Raw genomic sequence first — 20,059 nt, forward strand, 5'->3', positions numbered from 1 at the left:
AATTTTTTGATGAAATTTCAATTGAATATTTCTGCAAATATTTAACGTATTATCCCCTATTTTATTTTATTCCCTATTATTATCCCTATTTTTATTTCTTGTTTACAATAATTTTTTGCTATTCCAATAAAATATTCCAATGAAAAATTTCTAGTAGTATTCGATAATTATTTTTCAATATTTTAATGGATTTCAATTCAAATTCTCACTGTGATATTTACATCATATTTTATATGAACCATTTAGTACTGATTTCTCAGTAATTTTTTAGTATTTCAAGGAAATATTCCAAAAAAATGCTCTGGTATAGTATTCTACAATTTTCTTTCAGAAAATTTAAAGGAATTTTTCTGTAAAATACGTTGCCAAATTTTTTGAAAAAAATATAAAATATCGATACAATATTCCAAGAGGTTGTTTGCCTTGGAATATTTTTATTTTATTTTATTTAGTAGTATTCCAAAAAATACTTTTTTGTACGAAAATTTATAATGGAATAATGCTGGAATATTAAAAATATCAAATTTTTGCAATAATATAAGGGAATATATTTTTAACATATTTTGACGGAATATTTTTCGAATAATTCCCCATAAAATCTTGAAAAAATTCAAAACATTCCCTAAGTATTTTTACGAAAATTAGTATTTTTTATAGTCATGGAAATATAAAACATTCCTTAAATTGAAATATTCCATAATTGAAATAGTAACATTCCTATAAATAAAAATAGAAACATTCCAAAAAATACACAGGAAAAAAAAAGTCTGACTCCGTTTACACCTTAAATTCAGCCCATGTATTTCACATAAGTCTGTCCTTGTTTAATGGGGCTGACTCCGTTTACACCTTAAATTCAGCCTCGAAAACAGGCTAAAAGTAAAACTTTTTTTTTAGTGTGTACAAATAGAAAATGTTATTTTTCTTTTCAACATTTTTTATTTCGATTTTGAATTCTCAATTGAGAATATTATATAAGAAATTCGTCATCCACATTAAAAAAACTAATTTTACAAAAATTCAATGTCATCATATAGTATAATTTGAATTTTATTTTACATTTTTTCTTCTTCTATAGACTTTAAAAAAATATATGCAAATCATTGAATAACAAGAGATTCATATTAGCAGTCAGAATGTGCCGCCGAAAAAAAGAATAAATAAATAGAAACAACTACTAGACCTGTAGGTCAAAAAAAGGGGGTAAAGGATAATCAAACAAGGGGGGGAGAAAGGGGGAGGTTTCACTGAAAAAAAATCCACAGTTAACGCGTGCATCAAAAATAGGGACCCCATTCAGTTTATCCAAATTAATTGGTCGTAAATTAAGCGGCCCAGACTGACGACTGCACGGTAAAACGAGAGAGGGGGGAAGGCAGGGAGACTATGGTAGCTAAACATGAAGAAAGAAGATATAGTGAAAGGGTTTAACAAGATGATGGAGGGAGAGGTAAAATGAGAGACAAAGAGATATAGGGGGAAGTCGAAAGAGAGAGAAAGAGGAAGAAAGAGAGAAAGAGAGAGAGAGAGAAAAAGGGTGAAGAAAAGGGAAAGAGAGAGATAAAGAAGATAGAAGGAGAGAGAAAGGAAGAAGAAGAGTGAAAGAGAGAATAAGAGGGAAAGAGAGAGAGAGAGAGAGAGAGAAATAGAGAAAAAGAGAGAGGAGTGGCAATATATAGGAAAGGGAATGGCGCGGGTTGGAGGAAAGGTGGCTGCGCACGAGAGAAAAAGCGAAAAAGGCGACGCTATCTGGGGACAGTAGCGCATCGACACGCCATTATGTGGCGGTTGGGACTAATTTATACAAGAGAAAGAGGAAGACACCGCGGTTAAGTCAAGATTGAGTTTAAGAAGGACAGAATGATTACTTAAAAGAGAGGCCCCTAATTGGAAGGTAGCCACTGTTCTTTTGGTATGTATCCCCGATACTTCGATTCATGTCCATTCACTATTATACTCGCGCTCACGCTTCTAATGAACAATTTTCTTTTCTCCCTTTTTTAAAACTCCTTCCAAACACAAAGATGCAAAACAATTTTCTTTTTTCACATTCCTAACTCGTGGAAAAAAAATTTCTACAATTTTCAAAATATTCTAATAGATTACTTATGCTATTCGTATAGAAAGTAATAAATAAATACCTAAATAATAAATAAATTACAAAATAATAAATTAATAAATAAACAATAATAAATGAATACCTAAATAATAAATAAATTATAAATCATCAAACTAGCAAAAATTCCCGCGGCTAACTTCTTGCTCCCTTTTTTAAATAAAATTAGCAATTTTAAAAATTTTCTAATTTAAATTTTTGTTGAAAACACTAAAAAAAATTTGATTTTGGAGGAATTGTAAATAATTGCAGAAATTCAATTATTTAGAAAAAAATAAATAAAATTCTTCTTATAAAATTCAACTATGTAATGTTCCAAATTTGAAAAAAAATTCTCGTCAAAATCCCAATTATCTTCATAAATAACAAAATTCTTCTCCAAAGTTCAATTATTTTCATAAATATCAACAAAATTCTTATCCTAATTTCAATTAGTTTCAAAAATTTTTCTAATTTCAATTATTTTCAATTTCTACTATTTTAATAAAATTTCCCAAAAAGAATTCAATTATTTAAAACAAATTTTAATAAAATTGTATATGCAGACATTTAATTATTTTCATAAATAATAAATTTTTTTTAAGGAATTCAATTATTATTTTCGTAAAAAATAATTTAAAATTCTAGAAAATAATAATTGAAATATGTTATTCAGTGGTCACGTGCCCCATATACTTGACTATGGAAAAACTTTACACTGTATAACATGACCTTAAAATGATGAAAATAATTTTGATGAAGTTACAGTAACAATATTCTTATAATATATAAGAATAATTTTATCTCTCGGTCATCTTTAATTATTACAAAAACATGAAGAAAGTGATCACTCCGAGTCGAAGACTCGTTCACTTTCTTCATGTCTTATACAGTAAGAAAAGCTATCCGTCAGTCATAGGAAAGTATGGGAATCGCATAAGTCTGTCTCACTCCCACTCATGGGATATGACTGACGTGGAAGGTTTTCATACTGTATATTCTCATAAATTTTTGAATTTCAAGAAGATTTGAATTTGAATTTTTGAATATCTTAATTCCTGTGGAAAATCCAGTTAATTATTTTTTTCACTTTCATAACTTGAAAAAAAATCTGCATAATTTTCAAAATTTTAATAGATTATTTTTATGCTATTCATGTAGAAAATAATAAATAAATACCTAAGTAATAAATAAATGATAAATTAACAAATAATGAATGCATAAATAAATAATAAATGGATAGTAAAACAATAAATAAATAAAAAATTAATGTTAAATTAATAAATAATAAATAAATAAACAAATAAGAAAAATTCTCCAAAAAAATTTTGGAATATTTTCCACAATTTTAATGGGTTATTTCTAAAGGAATATTCTTTTTTTTCTAAAATAGAAATTTTAAAGAAATATTCTTAAATTATTTCGAATTATTTTTGTTTCAATATTCCTGAACATCCTGAATGGAATATTTGTACATTTTATAATACAAATTATAGTTAATAAAATATTCCTAAAATTCTAATGAAATATTTATAGGTATTTTGCATGCAAAAAAATATTTCTATTTGCATAAAATAAAAATATGATTGCGAAAGGGTTCTCAAAGATTGTTTTCTAAAATTTGAAATATTACTTAAATAACTGAATGCAAGATTCAGAATTTTTTTTGAATATTTCTGTAATTGTAGTTATATAAATAAAAATATATGGAATATTCGTATATTTATCGTGGAATTTTTATATTTTTTGTTAAAAACTATTTTTTTATGAAAATTAAATTTAGTTACAAATATTTCAAAATGTATGGAATATTTGTATTTAGAGTGGAATATTTATATTTTTATTAAAAAAGTGTTTTTTTATCAAATGTTAAATTAATTAAATAATTAAACAAAATTTTATCCAAAAAAATACTTATGTTTGCATATAAAAGAAAAATATTTCTTAAAATTTCTTGAAGACTGTTGTCTTAAATTTGAAATATTTCTTAAAATTTCTAAATTCAATATATGACGAAAATATTTTTGTGAAATATATTCCTAATGATTTTAGTGAGAAATATTTTTAAATTGCATTAAAATATTTCTTAAAATTATTAATGTTCCTTAAATTTCTAAATCTTAACATTCCAAAATATGCTGCGAAATATTTTTAAATTTTTATTAGAAAATATTCCTAAAATCCTCTAAAATATTACATTTTATCAATAAAATGAAAAATTCCCCCAATATTTCAAAAAAATTCCTAAAATCTCCTAGAGTATTCCTATTTATCAATAAAATGTTAAGTTTCCTTAATTTTTAAAAATCACTTCCGTAGAATATTCCTGACATATTCCTGGAATTTAATAAGCTGATAAATAATTCAATGCACCTATTCAATATATAATAATATTGCTGGAATATTATAATTAAATTAAATACTCCCTCAAGTATTAAAAAATTTCCTTAAAATATTCCTGGAATATTCCGAAACTTTAATGAACGAATTAATTAATGATTAATTGAAAAGATTAAAAAATTTTCGGAAAAAATTTCGTGGAAAATTTCCACATTATCAGTAAAAAATATTTCTAAGATCCCCTGTAATATTCCTATTGATCGATAAAATGAAAAATTCCCTCAATTTTTATATAATATTTCCGTAAAATATTCCTGAAATATTCCTCGAATTTAATGCGAAAATTTAATTAAAACGGATAATTAATTAAAAAAGTATCACCAATTTAAAAAAATATTAAAAAAGTTTACTTAAAAAGGAACAAAAAATATATTTCTTCTTTAAAATTGTAAAAAGAAAAATTTAAATTATGATAGTAATTCTCAAATTGCTTTGCGCTTTATATGTACCTACATATAATAAAGAAATCCATCTTACTTGCGGTTGAAAATGAAGAAATGAAAATAAAGAGCCGGCGCAGACTCCTTATTGCGAAAAGAAAGTTTTTGGAATTTCGATTGTCAATTTAGCCCAAGGTTACAAAACGCTAGACATCAAAGGCGTAAAAACCGATAAAATTAGGAGAAGAAGAGACTGATGATGGTGGTTGAGGTGATATAAAATACCTCAAAGTGTGGACGTCCGACACGGCGACAGCACGGAATGAGCTCATTAGACATGATTACTAGGGTGCGGAGATACTCCTTTCAATGAAGCACTCTCCCGAGAGTAGCCTGTACCGCTAATTAAACAACTGTTCTTTTCCTCATCCAAATTGCTCTCTGGGAATAAACAAATCAACATTGAATCAATTCCGAGGACATTAACAAACTCACATATATTACATATATTGTATATATACCGGCAGGTGTACTTCATATACGTCATTGTAATGGGAATTTTTAATTTTCAATTATTTTCAGCTGTCGAAATTTATTATTACTTCTGAAGCGTGTGTTTAATTACGAAACTATTAGTCCGGGAGCTAGCGACCAAAACAACTATCTCATTTCATACCGGCTGAAAATTTGAGTATAGATTACTGAAGACATATAAATAACAGAAACCCACGTCTGGCAGGCCGGTGCTGGGGCAGGGGGCGAATAGGTGAAAAATAATGTAAAATTTTCTCATTTCATACCGATTAAAACCTTCATAACTCGAAAGTTTACACCTACACGAGTGTAAAAATGTGCGTCTGGCAGTTCTGGGGTGGGGTAAAGTACGTCTGGCAAAGGGTTAAACACATAAAAAAATCGAAAATTTTTTTCTCATTTCATACCGATTAAAACCTTTAGAAATCGAAAGTTTACATTCAAATAAGTGTAAAAATACAAGTCTAGCTGTCGTGGGGTGGGGCAAAGTACGTCTGGCAGCCCTTCGAAGATGCGGCAAATGGGTCAATAGGTGAAAAATAACTTACATTTTTATTTCATACGATTAAAACCTTTATAAAACGAAAGTTTACATCTACGCGAGTGTAAAAATGTACATCTGGCAGTTCTGGGGTGGGGCAAAGTACAAACTTTCGAGTTATGAAGGTTTTAATCGGTTTGAAATGAGAAAAATTTACATTATTTCCTTGACAGAGTTTATCAGAATACAAATTTTTTCTAAATCGGAAATAAATTTTAAAAAAGTTCTAAGCACCTCCGTCTTTCGAAAAAAGTTCTTTTTTAATAAAAAAAAGCTTCAATTTGGTAAAAAAAAGCCTAAATTTGATATTCGACTCAAAAAATGGTGTAAATAAAATTACAAGACTAGCGTCGTTTTTCAACACACACATTTTTTTTTAATCGGAAATAAATTCTAAAAAAGATCTGAGCACCTCCGTTTTACGGAAAAAGCTCTTGTTTAATAAAAAAAAGCTCCAATTTGATGAAAAATGACCAAATTTGATATTCAACTGTAAAAATTGTTAATTTTATCAAATTTTACCAAAATTTTTTTTTGAATTGGAAATGAATAAATTGTAAAAATGTTCTGAGTACCTATGTGTTTCAGAAAAAGGTATTCTTTAATAAAAAAGGACCAATTTATTGAAAAAAACCCAAATTTGATATTCGACTAAAAAAATTGGGAAATAAAATTACAAGACCAACGTCGTTTTTCAAGACGAAAATTTTTTCTGAATCGGAAATACATTCAAAAAAAGTTATGAGCACCTTCGTTTTACTGAAAAAGCTCCAATTTGATGAACAAAAGACTAAATTTGATATTCAACTGTAAAAAATTGTTAATTTTTTCAAATTTCGCCAAAATTTTTTCTGATTCGGAAATAAATTTAAAAAAAGTTCTAAGCACCTCCGTTTTACGGGAAAAGCTCTTCTTTAATAAAAAAAAAGCTCCAATTTCATGAAAAAAGCCCAAATTTGATATTCGACTCAAAAAATGGTGTAAATAAAATTACAAGACTAGTGTCGTTTTTCAACAAACAAATTTTTTCTGCATCGGAAATAAATTTAGAAACAATTCTGGGCACCTCCGTCTTTCGGAAAAAGCTCCAATTTGATGAAAAAAATCCCAAATTTGATAATCGACCCAAAAAATTGTTAAAATAAATTGACAAGACCAGCGTTGTTTTTCAAGATGCAAATTTTTTTCTAAATCGGAAATGAATTCTAAAAATTTGTTAGCACCTCCGTTTTACGGGAAAAGCTCTTCTTTAATTAAAAAAAAGCTCCAATTTGATGAAAAAAGCCCAAATTTGATATTCGACTCAAAAAATTGTGAAAATAAAATTATTACAAGAGCAGCGTCGTTTTTCAACATACAAATTTTTTTTGAATCGGAACTAATTAAAAAAAAAATTCTAAGCACCTCCGTGTTTCGAAAAAAGCTCCAATTTGATGAAAAAATGACCAAATTTGTTAAAGAAAAATTGACAAGACCAGCGTCATTTTTCAAGAGCCAATAAATTGTTTCTGATTCGAAAATAAATTCTAAAACAGTTATATGGGTACAGTATTTCGGAAAAAGCTCATCTTTAATAAAAACAGCTCCAATTTTTTCCCATGCAACAAGAAGTTCTATGGAATTTTTAGGGGGAAACTTCCATGAAATTTTGCAACGTGGGAAGTATTTTGAATTTTTTTTTAATAAATTTTTCCTTTTTATTAATTATTTTAATATTTATTATTTTTTGTTATTATTATTTGAAATAAATTTTTTTATTTCATTATTTATTATTTCATCTTTACAATTGTAATTGAATTATGCGAAAAAAATAATTTTTATTAATATTTTTGAAATTAATTTGTATTTATTTAGGTAGGTATATTTTTTCAGTCATATTAATTTTTCTCTCTATTAAAATTATTTTTGATAGTTGTAACTTTATCTTGTTTATTTTAATAAATGAATAAACAAATAGATACAAAATTAAATTAAATTTTCCCCAATTTCTTATTGTCATTAAAATTTTGTATTTTTATTTCAAATAATTTTTTTTTATTTCATAATTGATTTTGTTTTATCTATTTCGTAATTCAATTTCAATTGCTCATTAATCATTATATTCCCCATGTCAGTTTTTGTTTCTTAAAAATCAATTTTCGTTCCACTCATTATTTCAAGTTCAATGTCTTTTTAATAAATCCAGTTATTGATAATAATTACCCAAAGAAAAAACAATTAATAACTATTATAAAAATTAATTTCACCTGAAGGAAAAAGTAATCATCAATAAATAAATAAGAAAAATTTGTTATTTATTAATATTTTTTAATTTCATTTTAATTGTTATTTACTTATTTATTTTCAAACCATTACTTTTTCTCTCTTTTGAAATTAATTTTTGATACACAGTTGTTAATTATTTTCAGATAATTATTATCGCAACAAGTGAATTATTAAAAAAAAGAAAGACAATAATTATCAACATGCGACTGCTATGGCGGGACTTAAAAAAAGTTGGACACTTTTCGAAAGACCAAAAGTGTCAGCAATAATACCGTTATAATATACTTTTAATAAGCATTGTGAGTTGAGTACAAAATCATTATTTATCGATACGTATATATAAGTTTCGTGAGAGAGATGCGAGTACATTGAAGAGCGCAAATAAGATTTTTGAAATCTTGTTGGCCGATCACGTTCGTCGTTTCATGGATAGAAAAACCGAGTCAGAAACCTGGGGCAATTAGTCGATATTTTAATGCGCAAAAAATGGTCTTCTCGTTATATTCTTGGTTCATGAGTGAGAGAGAAACTGAAAAAGAGAGAGAGAGAGAGGGAGGGAGAGAGAAAGAGTTGAAACGTTGACCACTTCCCAAAGGACCACCAGAAAAACGATTACGGCGCGGCGCGGCACCTTGTTAGCGCAAAGATTCTGCGGTTGACGGCTCCTCGGCACAATAACACGGACGTTAACCTTATTCACGTTCATCTGGCTAACATGCTATCTCAGAACTTGGCAAAATACACCAAACAATTTCCATTAAGAAATATCGAACACGGTGGTATGATACAACCTTCTCAACTGTTCGCCTTCGCCTCTTTCAAGATTTTGTCCTCAAACATTTTTACTATATACATACACATATACACTATATATGCCATTTATGTAGACACTCTCTTTCTCCGTGATCGTGTGAGAAAAAATATTCCTTTTTTTCCTCCTCCTTCTTCTTCTTCTTCTCTCGAATTATCATAATTAAATGTATTGCTTGAAATTAGCAATGTCTATATTGTATGTATATTAATTGGACGACTAATATGGGGATAAAGAGTTTATTTTTATTTCATTTAAAATTTTGAGAGAGAAATGAATTTTCAGAAAAAAATATTGGAAATGGTGAAAGAATTTATTGGAGTAATGGAGTAATATTTAAATATTCGTTTCATATTTTATGATATCTTTTAAGGAAATTTCGGTGCACAGAAATATTGAACCCCATGGGGTTCAATATTTTTAGTAGAATAAATTGATGAACTTCGAAAGATTTTAAATTAAAATTTTGTAAAATTTCAATTTTGAATGAATTTAATGAAAAATTTTAAAGAACTCCAGGCCCCCTCTTCCCCATTTGTCCCCTTATTTCAATTTTATCACCTCACCTTTCACCAATAAAAAATAAACAAGTTTTTCTTTTTTTGAAATATTTTTCAAAGTGTAATCATAAGATTTAGACTCAATGTTATAGAATTCAGTGCGTTTTATTTTTGATTTAGATTATTAACACCACAACATAATATAAATATTTTTTTTATGTTAATTATTTAAATAATATAGATAACGTAAAGAATTTTATAAATTATAAGGTGGTTCATTCAACAGAATGAAGACCTTTAGAAAAATAATTAATTAACATTCAAATAATTAAAATATTATTATTAATAATTTTTTCTAGAAATTCAAAAATTTTAAAACAAAACCTTCAATTTTTTCCATTTCAGACAATAATTTCTTTTTAAATAACTTAATTCCTGAAGAACTATCATAAAATTATTACTTTGAAAATAAATTTAATGAATAATTTTATTGATCCATTTCAAAATTAATTGAATTTTAAAAGAGTTGCGTTTACAATTTTCATAAATATAGATTAACTTCTAAGGATTTTAATTTCAAATTTTATAAAATTTCAATTTTAAATGAATTTCATTAGAAATTCTAAAAAACTTAAATTTTTGCAAATATTTTCTAAATTATTCTGAAATTAGTTAAATTTTTTAATTTTTACAGCTTTTACAATTTCTATTTCCCGCATAACTAGTATATTTTTAAAAGTAATAAAATTCTTCGCAGAAATTTAAAAATTTTAAGAAATTATCGTCAAAACTTGAATTATTTTTATAGGTATAAATAATAAAAAATTCTTCAAAATTAAATTATTTCCAAAAATTTTAATAAAATTCTTGCAAAAATTTCCAATTATTTGCAAAAATTTTTCTAAATTCAATGATTTTCAGTATACTATTTTAATAAAATTTTCCAAAAGAATTCAATTATTTATTAAAATAATGATATTAAAATTTTACGCAAAAGTTTAATTATTTTCATAAATAATAAAAAAATTTTGAAAAAGTTTCAAATAGAAATCTTTGAAAATCTGAATGTTTCATATTTTTAAAAAACAATTCTGTAGAATTAATTTATTTCAAAAAGTTTAATTGTTGTGCCCTTTTTGTCCCGTTTTTGAGGAAAAAAATTCCTATTTTCACCTTTTTTGAGGAAAAAAGGTACTGTGATGCCTGGAACTCAGATTTTTGAAAAATCTTAATAATTCAAATTCTTCTGAAATTTCTTCTCAATAGGTAATTCAATTATTTTCATAAATAATAAAAATTTTTACAGAGATTCAATTATTTTCATAAATAATAAAAAATTTTTGAATAAAATTCTTTATGAAAATTTAATTTTGAGAAACATTCAATTATAGGGGAACATAGTCTAGGTCGGCCACCTTTTTGACTTTTGTTTATAACTTTTTTTTAAAAATGAATTTGGACAATTGAAGTATATGGTTGGAAAGTCCTGTTTAATAGGAACATTTTTTCTGTACAAAGTAAATTGACAGGTTTAAAAATGAAAAAGTTATAAAGATTTAAAAAAAAAAAAATTTGTAGTCCAGGTTGGCCATTACAGTCAAGGTCGGCCATGTTTAAAATTCAAAGGGCATTAATCGTTAAAAAATAAAATAACATGTTTGGAGTTACGGAAAATTGATTCTTTATTGTTTACAGTTTGTAACTTAATGAAATAACAAAATAATAACAATAAACAATATAAAAAAATAAATATAAATAAAAAAAAGTTTTGCACTAAAATATTAATAAAATTAAATAAAAATATTAATAAGATGATCAATTATATTATGAGTTATACAGAATTGCAGTTTTTGCAAATGAAGTAGCTCGTCCTCAACTTTGCGCATTTTAAACACATAGTGGCCGACCTTGACAGTAAGTAACATTACCGAATTGTTGTAACCATAAAGAAATACGTTTCGGGATTCGATTTTTACTTTGTTTTCCTTTCAACCATGAGTCCCACAAATTTTCTGCATACTTGCCTTGAGGATTCAATTTGTTTTTTATCTTTTATTAATGGTTTTTCACATTATGCACAAAACTTTTTTTGAGCTTTTTTTGTACCGACGTCACAGAAAACACAATTTTCGATTTTCCGAAAATGTAATTGAACAAAAAGTTAGGTTTCACTAAGACAAGCTTCGACAAAAATGCGCGTAGGTGGCGCTAGTGAACTTGACAAAAAAACGCGAGTGGCCTACCTAGACAGTAGGCCAACCTTGACTACATTCCCCTACAATAAATTGTTTATTTTTGTATTTAAATAATTGAATTCTCGTAGAATTTTCTAATAAAAATTGATTTTAAAAATAAATTCTAGTCAAAATTTTAGATAATAATTAAATATTAAAATGTTTCATATTAAAATCTTTGAAAATTTGAATGTTTCATACTTACAACTAACCATTCTGTAAAATTAATGTTTTTAAAAAAATTTGAATGGATTTTTTTAAAATTATTTTTTTATTTTCTAAAATAGGTATATTTAATTGAAGAATTTCCGAAAAATCGAAATTTCATAAAATTGAATGGTAAACAAATAGATTTTAAAATTCTCAAAAAAATTTTTTCAAAAATTATTAAAAATAATATATATAATTGATTTATTTTGAAGAATTTTAATAGAATTTTTGTAAATAATTACATTTTTCGAAGAATTTACTTAAAATTGCATTAAAAATAATTAAAATCCAGAAAAGAATTTTATTATTTAGGTAAATATTGAATTCTTGCAACAACTTTTTATTTTTTTTTTTTTTTAATAATTGAAATCCTGTGAAGAATTTTGTTATTTATGAAAATAAATTCTTGCAATGAATTTTAATACATTTTTTTTAAAAAAATTGAATTTTTTAAGAAATTTTATTAAAATAGTAAATTTTGAAAATAATTTGAATTTCAGCGAAGAATTTTATTATATTGTAAAATGTAATTGAATTCTTGCAAAAAATTCTTGAAATTAATTAAACTTTTCGAAGAATTCATTTAAAATTAAAATTATATTAAAAATATTTGAAAACATAATGAAAATTTTTTATTATTTATGCAAATTACTTGTAAAAATAATTGAATTCTTGAAAAGAATTTTTTTTTAATGTTTTAAACTAATTTAACTTTTTTTGAACATTTTTATGGAAATTTAAATTATTATAAAACATGAAGATATCGATCACTCCGAGTCACTCGGAGTGATCGAAATTTTCATGTTTTATATTAATATTCTTATTAGTTGTTAAATTTTAAAAAAGTTTGAATTTGAAATTTTTTGAAAATTTTAATTTCTATGGAATAATAATATTGATTAAATATTTATTTAAAAAAGAATTTATTGATTATTTCGAATAGTTTTACAGTTAAAGAAAATTTTAATTAAATGTAATAGAACATTTTTTGAGTACTTACTACTTAATGATTTTTAGAGTGAATCAGAATATTCTTTAGGGTCTTGGAAAAAGTTAAAATTTTGCCTGGAAATCAGGGAAAAACAAAATTAATATTTTGTGTCAACTCTGGGATATTCCATCGCAAAAAAAATATTAAATTAATACTTTCTACTGGAATTCTGCAACGAAAATTTTGTCATGTCTTATAAATATTTTATCGAGAATATCAAATGATAATTAAATATTTGAATAAATTTATAATTATACTACTTCAGTATTTCCTAACGATAAATATACCAAGTAAATATATCTAAGAAGAATATTGGCAAAGATTTTTCGAAATTTCGATAAATTTAATTGGTTCTATTTTCGAAAAGGATGAAACGTGATGTATAAATGGCTTCATCTCTGATTCTTGAACCAAGCCTTTTACTGCCAAGTGCCAAAGAAGGATGGTGACAGGGAGTCATGAAAAAGTTGTTCTGTAGTTAACTTTGCGCCATGTATGCAACGTGGGAAGTCTCACTCTCCACTACAATACTTAGTAATTTCTATATAAGATTAAGAAAAGGTAAAAAAAAACCCTCAAGGATCATGTTTACTCAGAACAGTATAGATATTCCCTTTAATTTATTTCTTTATTCCACAATTGATATATTTAGCTCTTCAAATACGATCGGTGAAAAAAAAATTTATAGCCGTTTATAAACTAAAACCAGTTTTTTTCTGCAATTTCTCCACACAGATATGGTAACTTAACTTTGCAAATATTTCTTAGAAATATTCCCAATTTTAATAGTGGAAAAATATTACATGCTTGACAAGTATATTTAAAGGGGAGTAATAAAAGAAGAAAAACAATAAAAAGAAGAAAACAAATAGAAAAAAGGAAAAAAGATAAGAAAAAGAAATAGAATTGAAAGAGAACAAAGTATAAAAGAAAAAAAATAGAAAGAAAGAAAAGAATAGAAAAAGGAAAGAGAATAGAGAAAAGAAATATAATAGAAAGGATGAGAAATATTAGAAAGAAGAAAAATAATGAAGAGAAAAAACGAATAGAAAAAGAAAAAGGAATAGGAAGAAGAAAACGAATAGAAAGGAAGAGAAAGAATTGAAAGAGAACAAAGTATAGAAAAAAAATAGAAGGAAGAAAAAGGAGAGAGAATAGAGAAAAGAAATAAAATAGAAAGGAAGAGAAAGAGTAGAAAGAAAAAAAATAATAAAGAGAGAAAACGAATAGAAAAAGGAAAAAGAATAGGAAGAAGAAATAGAATAGAGAAGAAGAGAAAGAGTAGAAGGAGAGAAAAGAAAAGAAATAAGAATAGGAAGAAGAAATAAAATAGAAATGAAAAGAAAGAGTAGAAAAAGAGAAAAGAATAGAAAAAGGAAAGAGAATAGAAAGAAGAAACAGCATAGAAAGGAAGAGAAAAAGTAGAAAGAGAAAACAAAATAAAAATGAAGGAGAATAAAAAAAATAGAAGAAAAAGAAGAAACAAATAGTAAGAAGAGGGAAAAAGATTAGAAAGAAGAAAGAAAAAGAAAAGAAAGAGGATAAAGAACAAAAATAAAAAAAAGAGTGGAGAGAAGAAAAACTGAAGAAAGAAGAAAAAAAGATTTGAAGTTGACGCAAAATTTATAAATAGAGAAATGTTGAATATAGGAAATTAATTAACTAGCGGAACATTGAGTCGATTAATCACTATGATAATTGACATAACATGATAATTCATGATTTATTTAGGATCCTAATTAGCTGCGCCATTATAGCACGCCCGGACGAGTGGGTACACCTGTAAGTTTGTAGCCGGACAGGCGGAAATGATCGTTAAGAGAGGCGCACGCTCACGAGAGAATAAAACCTTTTCGTGTACATACTTCAAGTCCATTAATTGACGAAGGACGTCATTGGCGAACAGTGAAAAGACACAATATTTACCAAAGACGTTCCATAACTCTCTTCTTACCATTTTTTTTTTCAATCGGAAAGTGATTATTGGCGCTGTATTCTACTTCAGATCACTGTATTTCATTTTTAGCATCAAACATGTCTTTAGTTTTAAGTAAGCCATGAGCATTAAGCGAGCCTTATCTCTCAATTCAGTTTTAATTTTTAGAAGACTTTTTAGCTTTAAACAACTCCTGAGCCTCGAGCCTTAATCCAGTCTTAAGTTTCAAATGAGCTTTTAGCTTCAAACAAGCCTTGATCTTTATGTGAGCCTTGAGCCTTAATCAAGTTTTGAGTTGTAGACCAAACTTAAGTATTAGACGAGTTTTTAGCTTTAACCAAGCCTTGACGAATCAAACAAACATTGAGCCCAAATAGAGCCTCAAGGCTCTATTTATCGCTTAAGGCTTAGCCTTAAGCGAGTCTTAAAAGTCTTAGTTTAGTCTTCAAACTTCAGTCTTCAGCTTCAAACAAGTATTGAGCCTTAAACGAGCCTTATGTCTTAATTTTTTGAAAAGCTTTTAGCTTCAAGCAAGTCCTGAGCTATAACCGAGCCTTAAACCTTAAGCGAGCCTTGAGGTAGCCTTAAGGTAGCCTTGGGGTAGCCAACATTTTTTTACGGGGGTAGGCTCACTAAAGGCGCAATATTGGCTCTATAAAGGGGTAATATTGGCGCAGTAAAGTGCAGTATGGGCTCACTAAAGGCTTAGTGTTGGCTCTATAAAGGCGTAATATTGGCTCCATAAAGGCCTAATATTGGCACAATAAAGGCGCAGTAATAAATCATTATGAGCATAATATAGTAGCGCATTAATGGCATAGTATTGGTATTGTCACAGTAAAGGTTCAGTGCAGGCGTAATATTGGCACATTAAAGGTGCAATATTGATTCACTAGAGGCGCAGTATTGGTTCACTAATGGCACAGTATTGACTCTATAAAGGCGCAATACTGGCACAGTATCGGATCTATAAAGGCGCAATACTGGCACAGTATTGGCACTATAAAAGCGCAATACTGGCTCCATAAAGGCTTTCTATTGGCTCAGTCAAAAATCAGCTCACCCTCATTCAGAACTGGCCCAAAACTGTCAATCCAAACACCGCTACTCTATTGCTCACCCTTCTTGCAAACAACATCACTCAAAAACAAGTAATTTCTGATTGGTCCACAACAAACGTAAACTAGATATACGTATATATACGTGAAGGATATTCGTGAACATCCCTATATACACCGTAAACCGTGATGACAATCTCTTTGCAGGACCAGCTAGGTGTGGTCCCACCAGTAAACAGCGGATTTCCAGGAACGCGAGCCATTAGACCTTCTGGCTGGTGTTATAAATTGTACATCGTTTAATTAGGCTCTTCTCTTCGTTCTCCAAGGCTTGACCGTGTCGGGATCGCGTCGGTTATTTACCATTTATACTTGATCAGGAGAACTTCTTCTTCTCTTCTCTTCTCCTCCTCTTCTTCTTCTTTGAAATAGCTACCGTCTGTGAGGATCAAATTGGCTCAGAATTTTCAAAGTCTCCCACCCCCCTCTCACACCCACACCTCTCTTCATCACTTTGACAGTCGGTAGTGCGGTGTGTGTATCTTTTTCGAGAATTCCCCTCTCTCTCCTTTGCACTAACACGAAATTCTTTAAATTAAAATTACTCCCAAAATCAAAGACATCCGACTTCTGAATTTTTTCTTACCTTGTGATCTATGCGAACGCATTTATATTATAAAATAATTTTATTTTACTGTGAGTATAGTCGTTAGGTTAAAATTTATTTCCAATTTTTTTTTCTCTTTTTGAAGAATTTAACGTGTGTGCTTCTTTTGAAATTGATTGGAGGGACTCTTTTAAAAGGCCATTTTCGGTACCTGTGTATATTTTGCCATATAATGAATGCCTGTCGAGCAACAAATTATTTTGATAGAGATGTGAAGTTGAAGTAACGAGTTAGACATTCCAAAAGGCACGTTGAAATACTGCCGTTTTATATATAGAGACATTTTAATTACCAGGTATATTAGTTTGTTAGTTATATATATACGATTCGTAATCTAGTAATTAACTTGCGACTCTCTTATATAAGAGTATAGCGTTTCTTTGCGGATCCTTTTTTTCTCTCTTTTTGACGAATTTTTCTCCACGTACATACTAATCGCATTTAATGATTATTAAATAATTTTTTTAATTTTTATGTAAGAGCGTTTCATTGCTGAGTCTTTTTTCTCTTTCTTTGATAATTTTCCCCCTTATATGTATACTTATCATTTAAAGATTATTAAGTAATTAGATCAATTTTAATTTTTATTTATTTAATATACTTATATAGGTATCCACTTTCTTGTGAATTTTTTCTTCCTTTAGATGCTAATAATTTTAATTTACTTTTACAATTTTTTTTTATTATTTATTAATAATTAAATAATTATTTTTTTAATAATTCTTTATTTTTTATATTTTTACATTTCTTTTTTGGGGATTCTTTTTTCGTTTTGTCAATTTCTTATCATATATAGATACTAATATATTATTATTCTTCCAAAGGAATTAAATTTTTTTTTTAATTTTTAATTCAAATCAATCCATTTGTTTACAATTCAATTTTACGAAATTTTGATTAATCGGAAATTCTTTAATTAAATATATTTTAGAAAATAAAAGCATCAAGTAATTTCTAAAACTTTATGCTATAATGCTTCTAAATTATTATTTAAAATTTAACTAAAATTAATTTTTAAATAAAATTTTATTAGAAAATTCTACGAGAATTAAATTTATTTGAATAGGTACAAAAATAAATAATTTCTTAATTAATTGAATGTTTCTTAAAATTGAATTTTCATAAAGAATTTTATCAACAAATTTTTAAATAATTGAATTCTTTCGACGAATTTTAATAAAATTTTTAAGAATAATCACATTTTTCGAGGAACTTGATTAAAATTGTATTAAAAATAATTCAAATCCTACGATATGAGTTTTATTATTTATGAAAATAATAATTGAACTTTTCTAAAGAATTTCATTAAAATCTTCAAAAATAATTAAATTCCCGTGAAAAGTTCACAGAAATTTAAATATTTGCAAAAGTTTTGATAAAACTTTTTCATGAAAATTCAGGTATTTTTAATACAATTATTAAAAAATTTCTCGATAAAATTCAATTATTTTAAAAATTTTACAAAAATTTTTCGAAAAAATTCAATTATTCTTAAGAATTTTGATACAATTCCTTATCACGATTACATAATTTTCAATACAATTTTAATTGAATTATCTGAAAGAATTAAAAAATTTTGAAAATAATTGAATTTCGGAGAAGTATTTTCTTATTTATAAAAATAATTCAATTTATGATGTGAATTTTTATAAATTTTTGAACTTAATTGAATTTCTGCGAAGAATTTTATATATAATTTTTAAAATAACTGAATTTCTGCAATATTATTTTCCAAAATTCAATCTTTTTTAGTGTTTTTAACTAAAAATTTTCTATAAATCCATTATTTTTAATAATTAATTAAATATATATTTAAAAATTTAACTAATTTCAGAAGAATTTGAATTATTGAAATTTTTTAAAAATCTAAGTTCTTTAAAATTTCTAATTAAATTCATTCAAAATTGAAATTTTATAAAATTTCAAATTAAAACCTTTTAAAGTTCTTTTATTTATAAAAATTATAAATGCAACTCATTTAAAATTCAATTAATTCTTAATAGAGGCTAATTAATTAATTAATTAAGGTTAATTAATAGAGGCAAACAAAAAAGACACCAAAATTCAGAATTTTTTTTATAAATTCTAAGAATTTAATTTTTTTGTTTTTCTTCAGAAGATTTCAAAGAATAGTGCTAAATTGTTTATTTAATCATTTTTTAATATTAACTATTTTTGATAGTGCCCCAAAAAAAACCCCTAAATTTCAAAATTACAAAAAAATCGTTTAAAAATATTTTTTACTATTTTTATCAAAGTTCTTTCTTAGAATTTAAATAAATAACACAAATGTTAATTTTTAAACATTATGTAATTGCTAATTTCTTTAAACAAATTATTATTGTTTATTTACAACTTTATATCTAATTGAGCTACAGAGTTGCGATTATTCTCAATTTTGCAATTTTTCAGGCCGAATGTAACCAGTTACTAACAACAAACGAAGAATAATAATTTTACCAATTGTTTAAACAAATTACTATATTGTTGAACTTCCACTTTTTATCAAAGTGAGCTGCAGAGTTGCAATTTTTTCTGAATTTTGCAACTTTTCAAGCCAAATGTAACTAATTACTAACAAGAATCTAAGAATTACGATTTTACCAATTGTTTAAACAAATTGTTATTGTTAAATTTAAAGCTATCGCAATAGTAATTTTAATGATGTAAATAAAAATTTTCGTATACCTAACATTTTCATAATAATAAATTGTTCACAATTTTTACTCGATAATTCAGTCTTACCTCACATAAAAAAATAAAAATACCAATTCTACGAAAAAGTGTTTTTTCCCCATGTATTTTACATATGGGAAACTTTGAGCGCTTTAAGCAACCTCTAAATATTTTTTGAAAAATATTTAGAAAAATAGAAAAATATTTTTTGAAAACAATAGGGGTATTTTTTATATAGAACAATCCTAGGGGGTGAGAGCATTAAAATTCCGATTTTACTTTTTTCCCGTGCATTTTTGGACCACCCTTGTACTTAAGCTATAAAAAGTACGGAGAAAGAGATATTTTATAATAATTTAACATATAATTTTGTTAATGTTACTGTCAAATTATACTATTAATATTGTTAAAAATCTTAAGAAGGTATTGTATCCTATTTCTCAAATTCCGACTGATTACAAACAAATGCGCGTTCCTTGAATGAAAAAGCGACACCCGGAGTGAATATGAAGTTGCTAAAAGACATAATGAGTGCTATATGACAGAATGATCTGTTCTTGAAACGATGGCCGTTAGTTTTGCGGGTCCAATCTTTTAGTGAAGGCTTTTAAGTCTCCTTCTCTCTCTCTCTCTCTCTCTCTCTCTCTTTTTCTCCTGGTCCATATAGTGTTAGAGAATGTATAAGAGTAAGACAGTGGCCACAAAATAAGAAACCGGTTAGGATATCCAATTTACTTAACAACAGCCGAGAATCCAACACT

General features: G+C 26.5%; 1 protein-coding gene across 1 annotated transcript in view; it reads left to right on the plus strand.

Moving 5' to 3' along the window:
• Window positions 1–1,610: 1,610 nt before the first annotated feature.
• LOC122498526 overlaps window positions 1,611–20,059 on the plus strand; it is a 35,153-nt gene continuing 16,704 nt past the window's right edge. Inside the window, exon 1 of the transcript XR_006301240.1 lies at window positions 1,611–1,912. The gene's annotated coding sequence lies outside the window, so the exon portion shown is untranslated. The remainder of the gene's footprint in view (window positions 1,913–20,059) is intronic.

This window comes from Leptopilina heterotoma, unplaced genomic scaffold, assembly GCF_015476425.1.
Source record: "Leptopilina heterotoma isolate Lh14 unplaced genomic scaffold, ASM1547642v1 Lhet_10, whole genome shotgun sequence".
In the NCBI taxonomy this organism is placed as follows: domain Eukaryota; kingdom Metazoa; phylum Arthropoda; class Insecta; order Hymenoptera; family Figitidae; genus Leptopilina; species Leptopilina heterotoma.